Source organism: Chiloscyllium punctatum, chromosome 2 (genome assembly GCF_047496795.1).
Source record: "Chiloscyllium punctatum isolate Juve2018m chromosome 2, sChiPun1.3, whole genome shotgun sequence".
Taxonomy (NCBI): domain Eukaryota; kingdom Metazoa; phylum Chordata; class Chondrichthyes; order Orectolobiformes; family Hemiscylliidae; genus Chiloscyllium; species Chiloscyllium punctatum.
Genome location: NC_092740.1, coordinates 97,586,882 through 97,608,520, shown reverse-complemented (window position 1 = coordinate 97,608,520; position 21,639 = coordinate 97,586,882). Strand labels below are relative to the sequence as shown.

The following is a 21,639-nucleotide window of genomic DNA, read 5'->3' as shown; positions in this document are numbered from 1 at the left end:
AATGGAGTGTCAAGCTCCTAGGAATTGTCATCTATAACAAGCTTTCTTGGACTCTTCATGTGGACGCACAGGTTACAAAGGCCCAACAACGCCTGTTCTTCGTCAGACAGCTGAGGACATTCGGCATGACGGTGAATACCCTTGCCAACTTTTATAGGGTGCGCCATCGAGAGTATTCTGTCTGGATGTATCACTACCTGGCATGGCAACTGTACCATTCAAGATTGGGATGGTTACAGAGCGTGGTGAACTCGGCCTGGACAAAGATCAACCTCCCATCTATAGAATCCATCTACCAAGTCCGCTGACAGGGAAAGGCTGCCAGTATTCCCAAAGATCCATCCCACCCTGGCAATGTTTTTCTACAACCTCTACCATCAGGGAGAAGGTACAGAAGCCTGAACACATGCACCAGCCGGTTTCGAAACAGTTTCTACCCTACTTTGTTCGAATACTGAATGGACTCACAAACTCTTAACATTCGCCTGTACCTGTATTTTTGTTTTTATTTAAATATTATTTACTTCTCTATACTACTTAACTCTGTGATCTGCCTGTATTACTCGCAAGACAAAGCTTTTCACTGTGCCTTGGTACACGTGACAATAAATTCAATTCAATTCAATTCACCTCACCTCTTAACTCTCATTTCCTTTCCACTGTCCACAAGGCAGAAATCAGATTTATGATGCAATATTTTCCACTTGCCTGGATGGGTGTAGCTCCAGCAACATTCAAGAAGTTAGACAGAATCTAGGGCAAAACAGCCCACTATATTGACACAGTGTGCACCAAGTTCCACACTCACTTCCCTCACCACCAGATGCATTCCAGCAACTCACCAAGAAAAATCAGGCTGCACTCTCCAAACACATGACCTACACTACCTCAAAGGACAAGAGCAGCAGATAAATAGGAACCCAACCACTGCAAGTTCTCCTCTAGTCACAAACAGTCCTGACTTAAAATTATATTGCAATTCATTGATTGTAACTGGATGAAAATTCTAGGACAGTCGTGCTACAGTTGGAGTTCTGTATCCACACCTAAGGACTGCAGCAGTTCAAGAAGGCGACTTGTCACCATTTTCTCACAGGTAATTTGATATAGGCAATAAATGTTGCCCTAACCAACAATATCCACTGCCCAGAAATAAATTTTAAAAAGTAATGGTGATGTAATTGGTCAGGTCCTAGTGACCAAAACTAGAAAAGTGAAAACTAACAATTCTAGATGGTACATCTTCTATGGATATTAAATTATTTCCAAGCTGTACACCTTCGCTCACTGTCTCGGCTGTTAGAAGAACTTTGCGCTCAGCCATTTAGCACTTGACCCTCCAAACTTACATCCAGTGTGAGCCACTGTGCTTAAAAGAGGAGAAAACTAAGCATGGAATGCAAATTAATGCATAAATATTCATATTTTACATAAATAAAGTTTCAATTTTAAATACTGTAAAATGTAATTTTAAGTATTTTTTGTAAGATGTTGAAATTGAAAACTGGTTTTGAATCAAATTTCCTTGGTGTGTTTCATTTCACTCGCATGATGGTGACAGAAATATAAGATCTAAAATGATAGCTACAAATCAACTGGAGCATTTGATTCTACATTATTTGACACATGCAAGGATGCTATTGCAGTACTTTAATGAGTAACCCTGTGACATTTAACAGTTAAGTTCTGAAGTTTTATTTGAATTTACCACGAGTCAAGAATCAAATTTATTTTCTCTGCCAATTTCCAGCTAATATAATACTGCATCATGAATTGTTGCACTGGCTAATTCACACTTACAGTTCTTGTTAGGGCCAAAAGCAAATTGAGCAAGTCCCATGAATGCTGTATGAAAGTGAATGATGTGCTTTTCAAAGAAAAATCCATTTCGTCTGTGCCAAGTTATGATTGGCTTGCAGGAGTCTTATGACACCTGCCAGCAACTATTCCCACACCATGGGCGATGTTTCTGGAACTTACAGCCTATAATGTCATCACACATACTATGCTACAAAATGCATGGAATGATAGAAGCCCTCTGATCCAAGATCTGCATTCAAAATAGACTTGTCACCAGCTCCCATATAAACAAGGCAGATACCCAACATAAAGAAATGTTGCTTGTGTAAGTTCCCCACTACTCACTCTGGTTACATCTCTAAGCAGATCAATATTGCCAGTTTGAGGAATAATCATTTTATTGGAGAGGAAAGGAATTCACTTCTGGTAAGTGAATTGTGTTTTAAAATGTTATTTTTATTTCTCTAATGGTGTTAAAACAATTCCCAAATGGCTGAGTTGTTTCACAGATCTCATTATATTGCTTTGAAAACGTGTTTTTGTCTTTAAATGTTTGGACGTGTTCATAGTAAGTTACAATGGTTTCCAACAATTTAAACTGACTAAGTTGGTATGATGTGAGGAAATCTTTGAATAACGTGCTGAAATTAAGTGCGTGTTTTACATATGACTGCCAAATATTCTCAGCTGGAAGTCTATCCTGATTTAAACCAATCTTTCATCATATTAAATCCATCAAAGTTCTAGGAACGATGTACATTAAATCATGTAGCAATCCAAATTGAGAGTTATAAATACATGAAATACTTCAGCAAAATGTGTTCCAAATTATATATTTGTGTCATTCTTACAAAATGTAAAATGTTTTGAAGTACTGTAATTTCTAAAAATTTTAACTGAATTAAGTTTAAGTTATAATGGTTACTTTAACCTTTATGATGATCAGTAGTAGCAATTATAATTACTGGATCTGAGAATGAATATATTTTTTAAAAATACAGTTGTTGTTCATAGTAACAAATAAAAATCATTGGCACTACACCTGCAAAGAATGTGATTAATTGAACTCAAGCCTAAATTGCAATTTGCTCATACATCATTTATAATTTAAATATCAGTTAGCTAAGGCAGTGGGCCACATAAACTACTAGGGAGTCAGTTTTAGTCAGTGATCTGTGCTGCTTTAACTGATGTTGGTATGGTAGCAGCTGGTATGTTGGAGTTGTCCTCATTGTTTCTACATTATCCACAGGCAAAGAGAGCAATGTCCCTATTTCTGATTTTTATCCAACTACTGAGGATACATATGAAACATCAGGATAAATTAGGATTGGGTTGACTGTGATGTACCTTCTGCTAGTGGTACTACATTTTTAAAAAGGAGGGAACCTGGAGGACAGGAGTAAAATAGTGGAAAAAGATAGGGACATTTCAAGTAAATCTTTGCCATCTGGGGTAATTTTATTAATTTTCAAGAATGGATCATGCAGGAACACAAGTAGAAAGAATAGATCTGATGGTTAAGAAGTTGGAAGAAATATTAACTATTCAAAGTCTGGGAATGTTCCCATGGGCAACATGGAGATTTTCACAAATACCAGCAACCCAACTGAAGTTGGAAGGGACAAGGAGGTGACATAAAGATAGATTATGGAAAGTGGAATTAGATAGTGAATCTACAAAGGAGGAATTAGAAGGTTCATTTGGCAAATCTCTTTAAAGTAAGAAAAAGTATTTTGGGGCCTCCTCTTTCTACATTTTCTGCCATTTTGCTGTGTAAATTGATGATAAAAAGGTTAAGCAATATAAACACTGAAATATGCAAAAGGAAGTTACAGTCTTGTCAGCTTGATATCAATAGTGGGAAAACTGATGAATGTTGTAATATGGGATATAGTAAATATGCACATGGAGAAAAATAAGTTCATTCCAGACAGTCAACGTATTTTTTGTCAGGGGCAGATCATGTCTGACAAACTTAATTGAGTCTTTTGATGAGGTGGCACAAGCAGTGAATGAGGGTAGTGCTATGGATGTTACATATTAGGACTTTTCTGACCGCATTTGGTACAGTGCAACATGGCAAATTAGTTAGCAAATTAGAAATATTTTGGATTGATGGGTCCTTGGCAGCATGGATTAGAAGATAGCTAAGAAAACAGAGGGGAGGTATAGATAGGCATTTCTCAGTTTGGCGACAAGTTGAAAGTGGTGTTCCCCTCTTGGTGTTGGGACCTTTGCTTTTTCTGATTTATATAAATGATTTGGAGATGGGTGCTAAGGGAAAAATCTCTAAGTTTTTAGGTGATATTGAACTAGGGAGAATAGTGAATCGCTAGAATGATGTTAAGTGACTTCAGAGGGTTATTGATAAGTTGGTCAAATGGGCAGACACCTGGCAAATAGTTTTCAATGAAGAGAAATGTAAGGCAATGCATTTTGATAGAAGAAACATGGAGGGACAGGTTCAATGGTATAACTTTGAGGGGAGTACAAGAGCAGAGGGACTTCATGGTTTATGTAAATGATTCTCCGCAGATGGATTAGGCAAGCTGAAATTGTTGTTAAGATCTATTGGATCTTTGGGTGTATAAATAGAGGCATAGAGTATAAAAGCAAGGAAGTGATGCTACACTTCTAAAAATCATTGGCCAGACCACATTTGAAGTTTTGTGTTCAGTTCTGGGTATCTAATTTAAGGAAGGATGTTGGAGCTCGGAAAAGAGTTTAAAGGATCTTTACTAGAACGATACCAGGTATGAAGGATTTTAAATACAAGGAACGATTAGATATTTGGCTTATTCTTCTTGGAGCAGAGAAGATTAAAAGGTAACTCTGCTGAGATGTACAAAATTACGAACACATCTGATAGAGGAAAGAAAGATATTCATTTCAACTAGTTGGTATGTCAGTAACTCGGGGTCACAATTTCAAGATTGTCAGCAAGAGAACCAGGAGTGGGATGAGGTGAAACTTCTTTACTCAGAAAGTTGTTAAGATTGTGAATGCGCTAGCTGGGAGAACGGTGGAGCTGGATTCCATAAGAGGTTTCACAAGAGGGCTGGATATATATTTGAAATTGATGAAGTTAAAGGGCTGCAGATATAGGGCTGGAGAGTGGAACTAGTTGGGTAGCTCTTTTGATAGCTAGTACAGACAGATTGAATTAAGTAAAAACAATGACTGCAGATGCTGGAAACCAGATTCTGGATTAGTGGTGCTGGAAAAGCATAAAAGTTCAGGCAGCATCTGAGGAGCAGGAAATTCGGCGTTTTGGGCAAAAGCCTTCATCAGGAATACAATGAATTGAATGGTCTCCTTCTGTACTGTAAAATTCTATGATTCTATGAAAAGTGCTATGTGAATACAGCAAAGGTAAACCAAAAGGCAAAACAAAAATCAGGTTCATTACCGCCTGCAGAACCAGGGATCATACACATTAAAAAGACTGCACATATCAAAGATAAGCTTTTATAATAGTGAAAGATACTATTCTAAGTTGCGACTGATTTCACTTGGAGTAATGCTGAGTCACTTGGTGTAAAAAGTGAATAATTTTCAACACATAATTCCTTAAAGTGATAAACATTAGAATCAAAATGTTAGTTGAACTCGAGAAAATCTGCACCTACTGCTGTAAAAACAACGAACTCCTGTCACTGTGTCCTTATTTCTTCTAGGAAATGGATAGTTTGTCATATTTGTCGAATCGAGAGAGATCAGCTGGCTCCAAGTATGATCTGAAAGCTATCTGGGAGAAGAGAATTGAAAAGCAGACGGAGTGGATGGAGCAGGAAAAGATCAGGTTGAATAAGAGTGCCCTTAGTAGGTGTGTTCTATGATTATTTTGCAAATGAATTGATATTCAAGACAGCACAGGTTTGAAGTCTAGAAGATGTGTCACATCATACCACTGAAAGGGTTGTTTGTTTCTCTGATTTATACATGATTATTTAGAGTTTATATTGACATGATATAATGAAAACAAACAACAAGTGACTGGATTGACTGGAACATTTAAGTATAGTGCAATGGATAGATAATTAATGGATTCATATCCTTCGGGATACATTTGTGCATTTGTTCTTCTGTTCAGCTACCTGCAACTTTGGCAGAGGAGTTGTAGTAACCCTGAAAAATGATGAAAACAGCATTTTTAAAGCTGATTTATTCCTGAGATACTTATTTATTTTTTTCCCCTTAAATAATGACTTTTTAGTTACTAAGTTGAATAATTGTTTATTGGATTGATTCCTTCAACTCTGAACAAGCAAGATGTTGTGAAACTTGAAAGGGTTCAGAGAAGATTTACAAGGATGTTGCCAGGGTTGGAGGATTTGAGCTACAGGGGGAGGCTGAACAGGCTGGGGCTGTTTTCCCTGGAGCATTGGAGGCTGAGGGGTGATCTTATAGAGGTTTACAAAATTATGAGGGGTATGGATAGCATAAATAGGCAAAGTCTTTTCCCTGGGGTCAGGGAGTCCAGAACTAGAGGGCATAGGTTTAGGGTGAGAGGGGAAAGATATAAAAGAGACCTACGGGGCAACTTTTTCACGCAGAAGGTGGTACGTGTATGGAATGAGCTGCCAGAGGATGTGGTGGAGGCTGGTACAATTGCAACATTTAAGAGGCATTTTGATGGGTATATGAATAGGAAGGGTTTGGAGGGATATGGGCCGGGTGCTGGCAGGTGGGACTAGATTGGGTTGGGATGTCAGGTCGGCATGGACGTGTTGGACCGAAGGGTCTGTTTCCATGCTGTGCAACTCTATGACTCTATGACTCTATGACAGTGCAGGAGAGGAAAGTGTAGCCATTGCTAGAAATGTAGTCATTGTACTGGGACAGGCAGGAGTGAAAATGTATCAAATCGGTTTACATGCCTATAAGCAAACCTGAGTGTGCTGCTTTTCCTGATGAGGGGCTTCTGCCTGAAACGTCAATTTTCCTATACCTCGGATGCTGCCTGACCTGCTGTGCTTTTCCAGCAGCACACTCTTGATTCTAATTTCTAGTATCTGCAATGCTCACTTTCGCCTTCAAGCACATCTGCTTAATAATTCGTGCATCAATTTCCATGGACAAAGAACAAGGTGGAGCAAAACAGAAAACCTTAGAGCCTAATGACATATATCCTTAATTATAAATATGAAAGAGTTACAGAGATAGTGGATATGTTGGTTTTAATTTTTCAAAATTCTGCGGATTCTAAAATGGTCCCGTCAGAGTGGAAGTTAGAGAATGTAAAACTATAATTCAGGAAAGGATAGGGAGAGAAAACACAGAACTACATGCCATTGAGTCTGAAATCAGTCAATGGGTAAGTACAGGAATCTACTATTCAGGAAATATTGACAATATATGTTGAAAAACACAAGTTAGCATTGTTTTTGAAAGGGAAGTGCTATTTAACAAAATTATTACAGTTTTTAAGAATGTCGTAAGTGCAGTACATAAGGTTAGCACATAAGATTTACAGTCTACGTTAATGAATTAGGGAATAATTTAACTAAATTTGCTGATTTTCAAAGCTAGGTGACAATTCAAGTTGTAAGATGAACACAAGGAGAGTGCAAAAAGATATGCACAAGTAGCAGATGCAATATAATGTGGAGAAGTATGAAAATTGATTGTAAAAATAGAAATGCATAAAATACATGAAACCAGTAACTGTTGATGATCACAGCAATTTGGCTGTATTTGTAAAACAAAATGTCTGCATGCAGGTCCAAAATCAATTAGGAAAGCAAATGGCATGTTATCCTTTATTTCCAGGTGATTGGCGTACAAGAATAATGAGGACTTGCTATAATTTAATGGGATGTCACTAAGACCAGAACTGGAATGCTGTGTGCAGTTTTGAACTTCATATTTAAGGCAGGATATATGTTCCTTGTAGGCAGTGAATTTTCACTAGGTGGGTCCCTGGGATCAAAGAACTGTTCTAAGATGAGAGGCTGATTAAATAGTGTCTATACTCTGTGATGTGTAGATGATTGAAAGGTAATCTTATTGTGACATTTGAGATGATGAAGATTTGAAAGAGTAGATATTGAGAAGCTGATGTCCCTGGCTGAGGAATCTAGAAAAAAGGGTAGAGTCTCAGTAAAAGTCACTGATCATTTAGAACTGAGGTGAGAAGAAATGTCTTCACTCAAGGGGTTGTGAACTTTGGGAATTTTCTGTTCCAGAACATTGTTAACACACTATAATTGAACATATTTAATGTTGAGATAGACTGATTTTTGGTCCTTTCGCAATTAAAGGTGTATACAGAGTGGATGGAAAACTGAAATTGAAACCCAAGATCAACCATAGTCATTGAATAGCAGAGTAGTCTCAAAGAACCAAATGGTTCTCCTGCCCTAGTTTCAAATGTTCTAATGCTTTTAGCATAACCACAGGCCATCTTCTAGAGGGACACCCCTTCACCTCAACTTGGGTGGGACAGGGGGCGGGGGTGGTTGGGGGGGATGATGGTGGTGGTGGTTTGGGCGGGGGGGAGGTAGATGACTGCCTATTTTCTAACATGTTTGATAAGATTGTAGAGAGGGTGCTCTTTTTACAGCCTGCTGCTCTTTCTTGAAGGGTTCTGATTGGCCTTCCAGCTTCAAGAGCCCTTTATTTGTTCTTAATTCGAGTCAGAGAGGCCTACAGCATGGAGACAGGTCCCTTGGCCCAAACCGGTCTATGCCAACCAAAATTCGCACTAACCACATTTCCCTGCACTTAACCCACATCTTTCTAATTCTTTCCTAGCCATGTATTTGTCCAAATGCCTTTTAAATGTTGTTAATGTATCTGCCTCAACCACTTCCACTGGCAGCTCATTCCATATGCGTACCACCCTCTGTGTAAAAAAAGGTGCCCCACAGATTCCCTTTTATTCTTTACCCTCTAACCTTAAACTGATGCCCTTTAGTACTTGAATCCCCAACACTGGGAAAAGGACAGAGTGCATTCACCCTATCCATGCCTCTCATAATCTTATACACCTCTATAAGGTCCCCCCTCAGTCTCCTAGGCTTTAAAGAATTTTTTCTAGCTTACCCAACCTCTCCCTATAACTCAGCCCATTGAGAGCAGGCAACTCCTTGTAAATTTCTTCTGCACTTTATCCAGTTTAATAACATCCTTCCTATAATAAGGTGGCCAAAAGCACACACAATACTCCAAGTATGGCCTCAATAATTGGATGGTGAGTGGCATTCAAGTTATTACTTGAACATTTTCCCTGTTAATCTGGAATGTGATTGAATCCACCATCACCTCTCTGACACTGGGAATAGAATCTGGGCTCTGGCAAAATTTGTGGCAGAATCAGACAAAAAGTCCAGTCAGACATCGGGAACATCTTGCTTAATCTTTTATGCTTTTGACAATCTGCATGGCAAGCATCTTGCTGGACAGCAGTGAGCTGCCAATAAAGGAAGTTTATTGATTATTAAAGCCTGTTATCAGCACATTTTACTTCATTAATATTCAACTTCCTAATTTAAACTCAGCAAGCATTTTAGACATTGAGAATCCTCAGTGTGAAAATCTGCACTGGTACTTGGCTGATTCAGTTCATCACATGCTTCAAAAGACCTCCTGTTGTGCATGATCAAACAGCACCTCAGGGCACAACCAATTGGTTCCTGCTGCACATATCCACAGATCTTGGCACAGTTGTCTGTCACCCCCTCAAAACCATCACGGCACCTCTCCAATACGCTGGTGCATCACTTAGGAGGCATAGACTCACACTGTGGGAGAACAGTTCAATGTCAGTCAGAAGCTACAAGCACAGCGGTCTGTTCAGTTATGTTTAGGAGTTGTTCATTGATGTCAGAAGTCTGGGCCGAATATAGTTCTGGGGATCTGTCTGATGATCATTAATGTGAGTGGAAGTGGGGCCTGCAGCAATAATGAGGAGATTACTGCCGAATGGGATGAGATTGTGGGGAGCGGTGGAGGGGGGGGGGGGGGAGAGAAGGATGGGGGGACAGGAGTGGTGGGAGCGTGTAGAATGCAATTGCATTTACAGAGCTGGGGTAAAGGATGTTCACAAGGTATATTGGTCTTATGCAGAACAAGGCATAGTAGGCTACAGGGGGGAGTGGGGGTGTTTGGAGACAGTAATTACCACCATGACCTCCATAGGAGGAGGGCATAGAGAGGCAGAGCAGACATCACAAAGATGTAATGCTGGAGTTCAGGGTTGTGGAGGACAGTTGGAGGTAAAATTCAATGTGGTGGTTCATCATAGGAGTGCGAATAGATGGATATCAGCTTTGAGGTGGTGCAAGGTAAAGGAATTTATGAATGCTTGAGGAGGTTGGTTATGATGGAAGGGAAGCAAACCTAGTGACTAGGGCATTCCATGTCATCCCTTTATCTTCTTTAGATTGGAATTGCCACTAGAAAATGGCTGGGACAATGCTAGGTGAGTGGAGTCAGTGTCAGTTTAACGGGTGAAAATACAGGATCCATTTTGCTGGATGTGAGAACATTGAAAAAACAAATATATGATGCAGCCATTTACAAAGCGTAACAAGTCGCAACCATTTTGATGCCCAGGTCAAAGGTAATTTGCAACATATCGTTGGCACTTGCAAATCAAACAAGGCACCTCAGTAATGTCAACGGTTAGCAGCAATGCTGGTACAGAAGGTAATCCATAATTCTTATAACTTCCAAGTGTTCTGTAGGAGGCGCATATCATCTTTTCATGATCTGTCATGTAAATATAATGATGTTCTGCATTGAAGACACTGACAAACATTGCAACATTAAAAAAAGAAGCAAGAGTAGGCCATTCGGTGTTTCAAGCCTGCTCTGGTGTTTGTTATGAACAACCATCTTATCTGATCATCCAACTCAATAGCATGTTCTGCTTTACTCATATCCTTTGTTAAGCATCTGTAGATGAAAGAGAAGGCGACAGATGCTTTGAACTTCAGTGTGATTGGCTCCTTCTAGGGAGTGATGGATGACCTGTGTGGGATCTATTAGTTGTGTATCTACAAATGCATCAGAACTGTGACCGATGCCATCTGTGCAAGAACACACTGGTTCATTTTGTTCCCTCAAGGTGGGATTATTGTTGTAGCCCCAGCAGTATGATTTTGTATAGGGTGCCATTGACTGCATACATTTGCCATTTGACAGGGCTATATCAAACCACTATGGAATTCATCGACATGAAGGGGTTCAATTCCATTAATGTGCTGGTGTGCTCACCATTACCAATTTGTGGAGATGTGTGCCCGCTACCCCAGCAGCTGCTATAACTCTTACTTGTTGGTGGAAGTGGTACTGCAGATGCTGGAGATTAGAGTCAAGATTAGAGTGGTGCTGAAAAACACAGCAGGTCAGGTAAAAGCCCTTCAAACAATTTTCCTGCTCCTTGGATGCTGCCTGACCTGCTGTGCTTTTCCAACACCACTCTAATCTTACTTGTTGGTACCTGGTCTATTTAAAGGTCCAAGTGCTCTACAAGGTTGGTCACTGAGGGACAAGACCGACCATGGCTGATGACACTGTTCACAACTCCCCTGACTATGCAGGACACAGGTATAATGCTGCTCATGCTTCGATCAGAGCCGTGATAGAGTAGATGAAAAGCCTGCTGAAGGCGCAGTTCCACTGCTTGCACTAGGTCTCTTCTGTATTGTTCAGAAACAGTGTATTGCTTCATCCTAGTGTGCTGTGCTTTGCATAACTGGAGCAGACAATGAGGCTATGTGACAGATGCCAAGGAACTGAGGGAACAGGAGCTGTCTTCCAAGGAAGGGGGTGAGGTTATTGGAGAGGATGAGGAAGCTCCCCTTTTCCAATGACAGAGCTTAGCTTGTATTGGATGCTACAAGCCAGAAAGGATCTGATTGACACCTGTTCCAGAAAATGAGAGCTGGGTAAAGCAGGCAATAGTAGAATGTAAAATTAGTCATGTTGCTGAAATTTGGTTTGCATTGTCAGGGCAAACTTCAGCCTCCAATGGTTTTGTTTGCACTCATTTTTCCTTTCCGTAAATAAAAACTCATGTTTGTATTTGTTTGTGTTCCTGAAGCAGTGCCACTGGACCTGAAATGTTAACTCTACCTTCTCTCCACAGATGCTGCTAGACCTGCTGACTTCCTGTTTTTGTTTCAGATTTTCTGCATTTGCTGTTCTTCATTTTCTTTTCGAGCTTGTATTTGTCTGATTGCTTACCTATGTGTGATGTTTCCTTCCTGGACAAAGACAAATTGTAGATTTTCAGTGGGGACAGGTAGTGTTAACTTAAAGATCTTCAGAAGGGATGTAGTGGTGACACAGTGGGGTGAGATGATGAGGTTGTATGTGTGATGGAGTGTTAGCCATGTGCCATGGGCAGCGTGGCTTCAGGCCTGCTGTACTATGTCTTTGATGATGCATGACAATTGCGAACACTTATCTGCGTGCACAATGGCCTTTCAAACATGGCACAGGCACAAAAGTTCCTGGTCTTTCAGCTCCTGGTCTAACCACAAGTTATTCTGGGAACTGTGCATGGTAAGATGGGGCCAGTTCAGCTGTGAGAAACACTACACGAGCTGGGGGTAGGTTGTTAACAAGGAGAGCTTGGTAAGATACAGTGAGAAAACACACTAAGCTTTGTGGCAGAAATCCCTCCAGGAACTGCAACTCACACTTAGTCAAAGAAAAGTAAGATTCAGCGTTAACGTAGAGATAGTTGGTGCCTGTTTCTGGTAGGTTTGCAGGTGAGGGGAAAGTGGGGAAGGGTTTACTGTGAGTGTAGAAAATGAACTCCAAATAATGTTTGTGCCCTTCTTCTGATCAGGATTCTTCTGATTTTCAGTAATTAGTTTGAATTACGTCAGATTGTGTCTTGGTTTAATGACAGCCTTTAAAACCATAAACTATATTTATATTTAACATTTGTTTACACTCAGATTAAAAGCATTATTTATGCCTGCTGATGATTAGATCTGTCAAACAAGGCATGTGGCTCACAGTGAAACCAAATGCTAATTGCTTTCAATTCAACAGTAATCTGAAGTAGCATGCAATAAAGTTTTATGGGAGTTAGTGTGATTTGTATGACTTTCTTGGATATTTGCTTCTGTATCGGTCTGGTTAGCTAATACAATGAGTATCTAAATTATAAGAACCAGAAAGATTCCAGTTTGAAGTAATGCTGACTTAAGTGCTTTGTGCACCATAGTTAATTTCGGTAGCCCTGGTTAGAAGCTAGGTAAGCTGACAATTGCTCAGGAAGGTATCAGCAGCTGAAGATGAAGGAAGAATAGCAAAGTAAGAAAGAGAAAAGCATGTAACTCTACAGGCTTAAAACATTTTGGTAATATCTTTTAAATTATGACAAATACAGGAAAAGTAAACAAAGAATAAATAATTCCAACTTTAGTTGAAGGGGTCAGATCAGTTGTCTGTTGTTTTGCTTGGCTAATGCTTCTTTCTATTGAGTATAAATTAAAATCAGAGAGACTTGTAATGATGACCTAACTATTACCATATACTTAACAATCTGAATAAAAGCTAATTATTTTAATGGTTAGATTTAACGTTGATCAAGAGAAGCAATAACTTTCCTTAAATAATTGCAAAACAGTCAAGAATATACACGTAAAACATACTGAGCAAGGTGTAATGTGTTCCACTTGCAGACTCATCAAAGAATGGAACCAAAGACTTGAAAGCAAAAAAAAGCTGATGCAAAGCTATCATGAAGATAACAAAAAGAAACCTGTCGTACCAATTGAAAGTCCTGTTCAGCAAGTACCGTCCAGTGCTTAATTATTGAAGATGCATCAAGGCCAATTTTAGACAGTGAAATGCTGACATTATTTAAAGGACTCAAATAATAAAATTAGTTAGACATAACTATCCCCTGTCTACATGTGTAGGGTAGGACACCATGGCTTCTTGAATTCATAATTATGCATGATATTACTATTTGAAAAAAAAACTTCTCAAACTCACTTGTTCTAATAATATGTTCAATTTATGGTGGAATATTAACAAGTATCCTTTTACTTTGTTTCTTCCATGCATTCATATAACAAACACTTAATACTGTCGTTTCATTAATCTTAATGACAGAACTCATGAACCATGTTATATGGCTGGGGCTGCAAATGTGAAAAATCATTTATTGGAACAAAAATATGCTCCTTTGCATGCAACATAATAGTAAGATCAAATAATATAGTGAAACATATGGATTTTTCCCCCTCCCTGGTGTGGCATGAGCAACTGCATGAAAGGAAGGAAAATATGGTGAATTTAAGAAAAAAAATGAATATCAACGACAAGAACTTTTTTTCTGATTTTACCCTCAAGCCTTAAATGGCAACTTCAGAATCTTACCGTTGAGAGGCAACTACCTTATTTCCATGAACTCACACTTTGTCAAAGCCCCAACTCACTATATTCATTGACCACTTCCAATTCCATTCTCCTTCCCTGAGAAGCTAGAGATATGAATTTCCTAACGTACATATTTCGGAACTGTTACCTGTTGGATGCAGTTCATCAAATGTTTGTCCTGGCCATCATTGGCCCTTTGTTTATGCAAGTCAGAATCAGAAATTCACCAGCCTAACCACATCGTCTGCCTGTTTTCACACTAACTTTTACGTAACTTCAACCCTGCAGCAGTTTGAAGCTCAGTAACACTAATGACTTGCACTCTTCTGACAGATCGCTTTGAACACATGAATATATACTCATCTCATGCAACTGCACAGAATGCAACTTGTGGGTCTTAGCTTTCTTTCTTAGCATTAACTCACTTACTTGAAGTTTACCAACCTCTGCATACTTCATATTGCTTTCTTAATACACACTGAGTAACTTCAGTACTGACTTACAGGCTGTCAGCCTCTGAGTCATATTGCTTACACAATGTGTAGGGTCTTTAGGGCTCAGTTACAAGCTGTCAGCATCTGTTGTTTGCAGTGCAGAAGGAGAAAGGCAACTTGTCACAGCTGGGGGCACTGATTAGTCAAGGGAACAGACATATCACTGTACAGCACCATGCTACGTCAATGCCACACCTTCAATTTGTGTAACAAGCAGCTTTAAGAAAATGGCTATCTTTGAAAGACAAAAGGGAGCAATCCTTTGTTGAGTGAAGGGGGACTATGGTCAGTCAGGAGATCTGTCACAGTCAGCCAAATATAAGGTACAGAAGTGCACTAACATTCTTCCTGCAATGCTAGGCATCCGTTTTCACCTTGGACACAGCACCGAGGCAAATTGTGATTTGTCTGGTGTGGTCTGGTAGTGTGGCCTCCTGTAGTCTTCAGCCACAAAAAGTACTATCCTCCTGTCCATCAAGGTGCCCAATTCTCTGCCAAGGAAATGGGAGTTGAGCTTTCCTTTCCTTTGGGCTAAGTCCTGAATGTAGAGGCTTAAGCACCACATTGTGAAGGGTCATTCCTGACTTTCATCATCTGAATCGTTCATAGCTGAGTTTTAGATATTGCACTAGCAGAGTGAGTGATAGAAGATCCCGGCTATGGTGAGCATTTATGCCTCTCTGACTGTATAAATACCTGAGAAAGGTTCCCAAGAATACAATTGATGATTAATGAGGTGACGAAAGGATGTTTACATGAGCAATGAATCTCACTCAACAAAATACTTTAATTGAAGGTGGGAAAACACCGTGCATAAGATACAATGATTTTAATAGAAATGCCTTTTAATCATAAAACTGAATTTGAGTAATAGATTTATTTATTGGTGTGACATTAAATATAACTTGAAAATGGTACATTTTCTAAATGATCACCTGTAAAGTAGGCAAAGAACATGGATGTAGAAAGATTATGAAAGAGAATATTGTCAGGAGTGGGTGGTAGAAGAGGAACGTTGAAGGTTTGAAAATTTCCTGTACATTACTAAGCCTGACAATTCACATTAAGTAACTAGAAATCAAAGCAGGAGGAGGGAAAAATTGGAAATGTAGATTTAATTTAATGTGTTTTACCTCTTCAAACTGAAATTTCAAACATTATTCAAAGCTTTGTGAGGGACACTAAGCATAACCATTCATAAATAATTTCATGATTTAGTTTCCATTTGCATTTGAATTGACTGAGCTCAACCAAGGAAAATTACATGTTTTAAGTACAAGTGGCCCATTGCATCAAAAGTCAATATGATTCCTTGAGCGCTGACAGCCATTTGTCAAACATAAGCCTGGTTATTGAGCATTGCCAAACCTTTTGAATGTGGAGTGCAGCCAAATTTAAATCTGTCCTCGTCCAACATCCCAACATGTGCACTTTCCAAAAGAGGTCACTAAAGTGTAATGAGGAATGGGAATCTTGGCAGAATTTACGCCTCCCCAACCCAAGGACACTGAAGGCAGGTGTAGAATTTCACAGAGGAAATTGGGATGTATTTCATTTTGTAGGGGATGTTTGAGGTTGATGAACAATTGTGTTTTGTTCTTAATAAAGGCAGGAAGTGCAACATAAATCTGATTTGAAACAAATACTACTTTCACAGTTTTCAATCTATGTTGTCACAATCATTTGCACATGGCAAAACAAAAACACTTGAGCAGATCATGGTTACTACATAGCACAATAGCAGAAAGAGTGGTAGGTTATGATACTGAAAGAATTTCTGAGCCATTGCCTGCCTGTTAGGTCAGCTGAAAAATATTGCAAAAGCTAATTTTTTTTTAACTTATGCTCTCATTGCTAATTCATATCCGCTTTTACTAAAATAAAATCTCTTATAAAACAGTCATCTATAACTGCCTCTAGCTTTTTGGAGTCTATTAAAATTAAAATAAAGTAAATACTTAGTCTGAAGTATGGAACTACTAAGATTAAGATTTGATTGGAAATGAATCTTTCAAAGCAACAAAGTTTATATACCGACAACAATTTAACCTCTCAACCTAGGGGATGCAAAGATGTTATAGTAAGTTTGGTACCAAGATGACTCACATTTAATCCCTGGTCTGTGCTGGGTTTGCCACAATTTGCATCAACTTTCTTGAACTAAGGATATGAAAAATTATTTAAGCTTCAAGCGGATGGACATTATGTGATAACACCGTTGAGCTTGACCATCCCTCACCCATAAATCAATAACCAATTAAAATTCATTGCTCAAGCATACAAACAAATGACCACATGGGCAAGGATTTGGAATACAGTACCACTAGAACTATATATGCACATTTAATGAAATGACTTGACAAAACAAAAAACAATGAAAATAATTGCAGAGGTGTGAATCATGATGTAGGATCTGAATTCTGCCAATTATGGATTACGTATCCATGTGGTCATGCAGTCCCTTGCCACCTTTCCAAATCTAAAATTACAAAACTTCCGCAAAAACAATAGTCTCAGACATAGTCTTTCTGGCACAGAATCACAGAATTGTTACAGGGCAGAAGGAGGTTATTCAGTCATCGTGTATGTGTCGTTTCTCCAAATGAGCTGATTTCTTTATCGGGCAAAGCGAAAATAACTTGTACTGCATTTCAACAATGTATATTAATATGCATATTTAAAGTGTCATGTCTATGAAATCTCCATTTTAAATGTCATGGTGAAAAATAAAAATGTTTCAATTCAATGAAGTTTGTTGTTATTGCTGTATTGGTAAACAATGATTACCATGATGTATAAGTAGAATAAGCTACCCATAAAGGGGTGTTATTAATACATTGAAATACAAAACAAGGCTTCAGTAACATGTTTCCAAAAGTAATACCTTCATTGGAAGGGAAAGGACAGGGTTCTCTCTTTAAGGCACAGTGGTTAGCAGTGCTGTCTCACAGCGCCAGAGACCTCTGTTCAATTCCCGCCTCAGGCAACTGTCTGTGTGGAGTTTGCACATTCTCCCGTGTCTGTGTGGATTTCCTCCGGGTGCTCCGGTTTCCTCCCACACTCCAAAAATGTGCAGGTTAGGTGAATTGGCCATACTAAATTGCCCGTAGTGTTAGGTGAAGGGGTAAATATAGGGGGGTGGGTTGCTCTTCGGAGGGTCGGTGTGGACTTGTTGGGCCGAAGGGTCTGTTTCCACACCGTAAGTAATCTAATCTAAAAAAAACATAAATCATGGCATACAAGTCAGCACCATATAAGATGCATGGAATGGCCCCATTTATTTAAAGCCAAATATCCTGTTTAGGCCTACACTCACCCCATAAATGACTGCCTTTAATGGTAAGATAAACGGTATAGGAGTCAGCTTCAAATTTTCACTTCAGATATCTATGTTTTGCTTACCTTTTATATCAACCATGGAATCAAAGAGGTTGATATAGGGCCTGTCGCCAAGAAGATATACCTGCTCATAGCAAACCACTCACGATGATCAATGAACAAAAGTAGATCCTCAGGAAAAATGAATAAAGATCAAAGCTGGTTTCAAGCTAAAAAAATCATAACACTTGCTAATTCTTCAAATATTGTATGAGGAAATTTTGTGTTAGTGAAAAGTTGATAAAAGAATGGAAGGAAAAATCCTCCCTAAGAAGGTTGTGCAAGACAAAATGAGCCATTAAAACAGAGACCAGCCACTAGTATTGAGAAATATATATCAAATGGGCCCTCAAATATAATCACAATAAATACATTGTCACCAGATATGCAATACACACTTAAATGGACAAAATCAAATCTTGATTTACCTCTTCATCTTCTGCAGTTACACCGGCACCATTCCCCACCTTTTCTTCTGTTACTTCGATGACTGCATCGGCACCACCTCATACTCCCACAAAGAGATTTAACAGTTCGTCAACTTCATGAACACCTTGCACCCTGACCTCAAGTTCACCAGGACCATCGAGGACACCTCTATCCCCTTCCTGGACCTCTCCATTTCCATTTCGGCAACTGACTCAACATAGACATCTACTTCAAACCCGCCACCTCCTACAGCTACCTGGACTACATCTTCTCCCAAACCCCTCCTGTACAAACACTATTGCTTAATCCCAATTCCTCTGTCTCTGCTGCATCTGCTTCTGGGAGAACCAATTCCACTCCAGAACATCTCAGATGGCTACCTATTTCAAGGACCACAATTTCCTCTCCCGCCTGGTCAACAATATCCTCCAGCACATCTCCTCCACTTCCGCAATTGAACCCCACCCCTCCAACCGCAACAAGGACATAACACCTCATCCACCCCCACCATCTCCCGGTCCTCACCTTCCACCCCTCCAACCTCTGGATACCAGGCATCATCCTCCGCCATTTCAGCCACCTACAGAGAGACCCACCACCAGAGATATATTTCCCTCCCCACTCTTTCAGCATTCCACAGAGACCATTCCATCCACAACTCTCTCATTAAGTCCACGCCCCCCACCAACCCACCCTCCACTCCCAGCACCTTCCCTTGCCACCACAGGAAGTGTAAAACCTGTGCCCACACCTCCCCTTCACCTCTGTTCCAGCCCCCAAACAATCCTTCCACATCGGCAGAGCTTTCCCTGCACCTCCAAACACCTCATCTACTGTGCCCATTGCTCTCAATGTGGTCTCGTTTACACTTGGGAGACAGGACGCCAACTTGCAGAACATTTCAGAGAACATCTCTGGGACACACTCACCAAACAACCCCACACCCTGTGGCCAAACATTTCAACTCCCCCTCCCATTCCGCAAAGGACATGCAAGTCCTGGGCCTCCTCCACTGCTGAATCCTAGCCACATGACGCCTGGAGGAAGAACACTTCATCTTCCACCTTGGGATCCTTCAAACATACAGAATTAATGTCGATTTCACCAGTTTCCTCATTTCCCCTCCCCCAAGATCCAACCATCCAACTTGGCACCTTTCTCTTGAACTGGCCCACCTGTCCATCTTCCTTCCCACCTATCTGCTCCACCCTCCCCTCTGACCAATCACTATCACGCCCCCACCTTCATCTACCTATTGCATTCCTAGCTACCTTCCCCCAGCCCCATCCCCCTCCACTAATCTGTCAGCCACCTTCACCCCTACCCCACATTCCTGATGAAGAGCTTATGCTTGAAACATCAACTCTCCTGCTCCCTGGATGCTGCCTGACCAGCTGTGCTTTTTTGACTCTTATCTCCAGCATCTGCAGTCCTCACTTTCTCCTAAATGAAATCCTGAGTCCAAAAACATTTTTCTGAGCAAAGGTTAGCTGGTGTAACTGACTGATGAAACAAAAAAATTAGTGCCGCATCAGAAAACCAAAATTACTCTGAAGACGACAGATTTGCCACAGAAGAGAACAAGTTGTTGTATTTAGGAGAAAGATAGATTCTTGAGTAGTCAGGGATTGAAGTTTATAGGGAGAAGGCAGGAGAGTGGGAGTGGATCATACTAGCCTGCATGAGTGATGATGGAACAAATTTAAATCCTAATGTCATTTATAAATGTAAAACTATGAGGCAAATGAAGTTACCTTCAGGAATTTTGTACATGTCCCTGACAGTGGTTCGAAGGATGGGGTCAGAGTGGAATTATGGATGAACAATGTGTGGAACATAGATCCTGTTGATCTAGAGTCATAGAGTCATAGAGATGTACAGCATGGAAACAGACCCTTCAGTCCAACCCGTCCATGCCGACCAGACATCCCAACCCAATCTAGTCCCACCTGCCAGCACCCGGCCCATATCCCTCCAAACCCTTCCTATTCATATACCCATCAAAATGCCTCTTAAATGTTGCAATTGTACCAGCCTCCACTACATCCTTTGGCAGCTCATTCCATACACGTACCACCTTCTGCGTGAAAAAGTTGCCCTGTAGGTCTCTTTTATATCGTTCCCCTCTCACACTAAACCTCACCCTCTAGTTCTGGATTCCCCAACCCCAGGGAAACGACTTTGTCTATTTATCCTATCCATGCCCCTCATAATTTTGTAAACCTCCAGAAGGTCACCCCTCAGCCTCCGATGCTCCAGGGAAAACAGCCCCAGCCTGTTCAGCCTCTCCCAGTAGCTCAGATCCTCCAACGCTGGCAACATCCTTGTAAGTCTTCTCTGAACCCTTTCAAGTTTCACAACATCTTTCCGATAGGAAGGAGACCAGAATTGCATGCAATATTCCAACAGTGGCCTAACCAATGTCCTGTACAGCCGCAACATGACCTCCCAACTCCTGTACTCAATACTCTGACCAATAAAGGAAAGCATGTCAAACGCCTTTTTCACTATCCTATCTACCTGCGACTCCACTTTCAAGGAACTATGAACCTGCACTCCAAGGTCTCTTTGTACAGCAACACTCCCTAGGACCTTACCATTAATGTATAAGTCCTGCTAAGATTTGCTTTCCCAAAATGCAGCACCTCGCATTTATCTGAATTAAACTTGATCTGCCACTTCTCAGCCCATTGGCCCATCTGGTCCATTTCCTCTTCGCTGTCCACTACATCTCCAATTTTGGTGTCATCTGCAAACTTACTAACTGTACCTCTTATGCTCACATCCAAATCATTTATGTAAATGACAAAATGTAGAGGGTCCAGACCGATCCTTGTGGCACTCCACTGGTCACAGGCCTCCAGTCTGAAAAACAACCCTCCATCATCACCCTCTGTCTTCTACCTTTGAGCCAGTTCTGTATCCAAATGGCTAGTTCTCCCTGTATTCCATGAGATCTAACCTTGCTAATCAGTCTCCCATGGGGAGCCATGTCGAACGCCTTACTGAAGTCCATATAGACCACATCTACTGCTCTACCCTCATCAATCTTCTTTGTTACTTCTTCAAAATACTCAATCAAGTTTGTGAGACATGATTTCCCATGCACAAAGCCATGTTGACTACCCCTAATCAGTCCTTGCCTTTCCAAGTACATGTACATCCTGTCCCTCAGGATTCCCTC

The 21,639-nt window shown here is 40.3% G+C and overlaps 1 long non-coding RNA gene across 1 annotated transcript; it reads left to right on the top strand.

Annotated features, from left to right (window-relative positions):
* Positions 1 to 2,076: 2,076 nt before the first annotated feature.
* Positions 2,077 to 17,362, top strand: LOC140486951 (uncharacterized). The gene is made up of 3 exons (XR_011962679.1): positions 2,077 to 2,226; positions 5,481 to 5,629; positions 13,452 to 17,362. It is a non-coding gene; the product is annotated as an uncharacterized lncRNA (long non-coding RNA).
* The last annotated feature ends 4,277 nt before the right edge of the window (positions 17,363 to 21,639 follow it).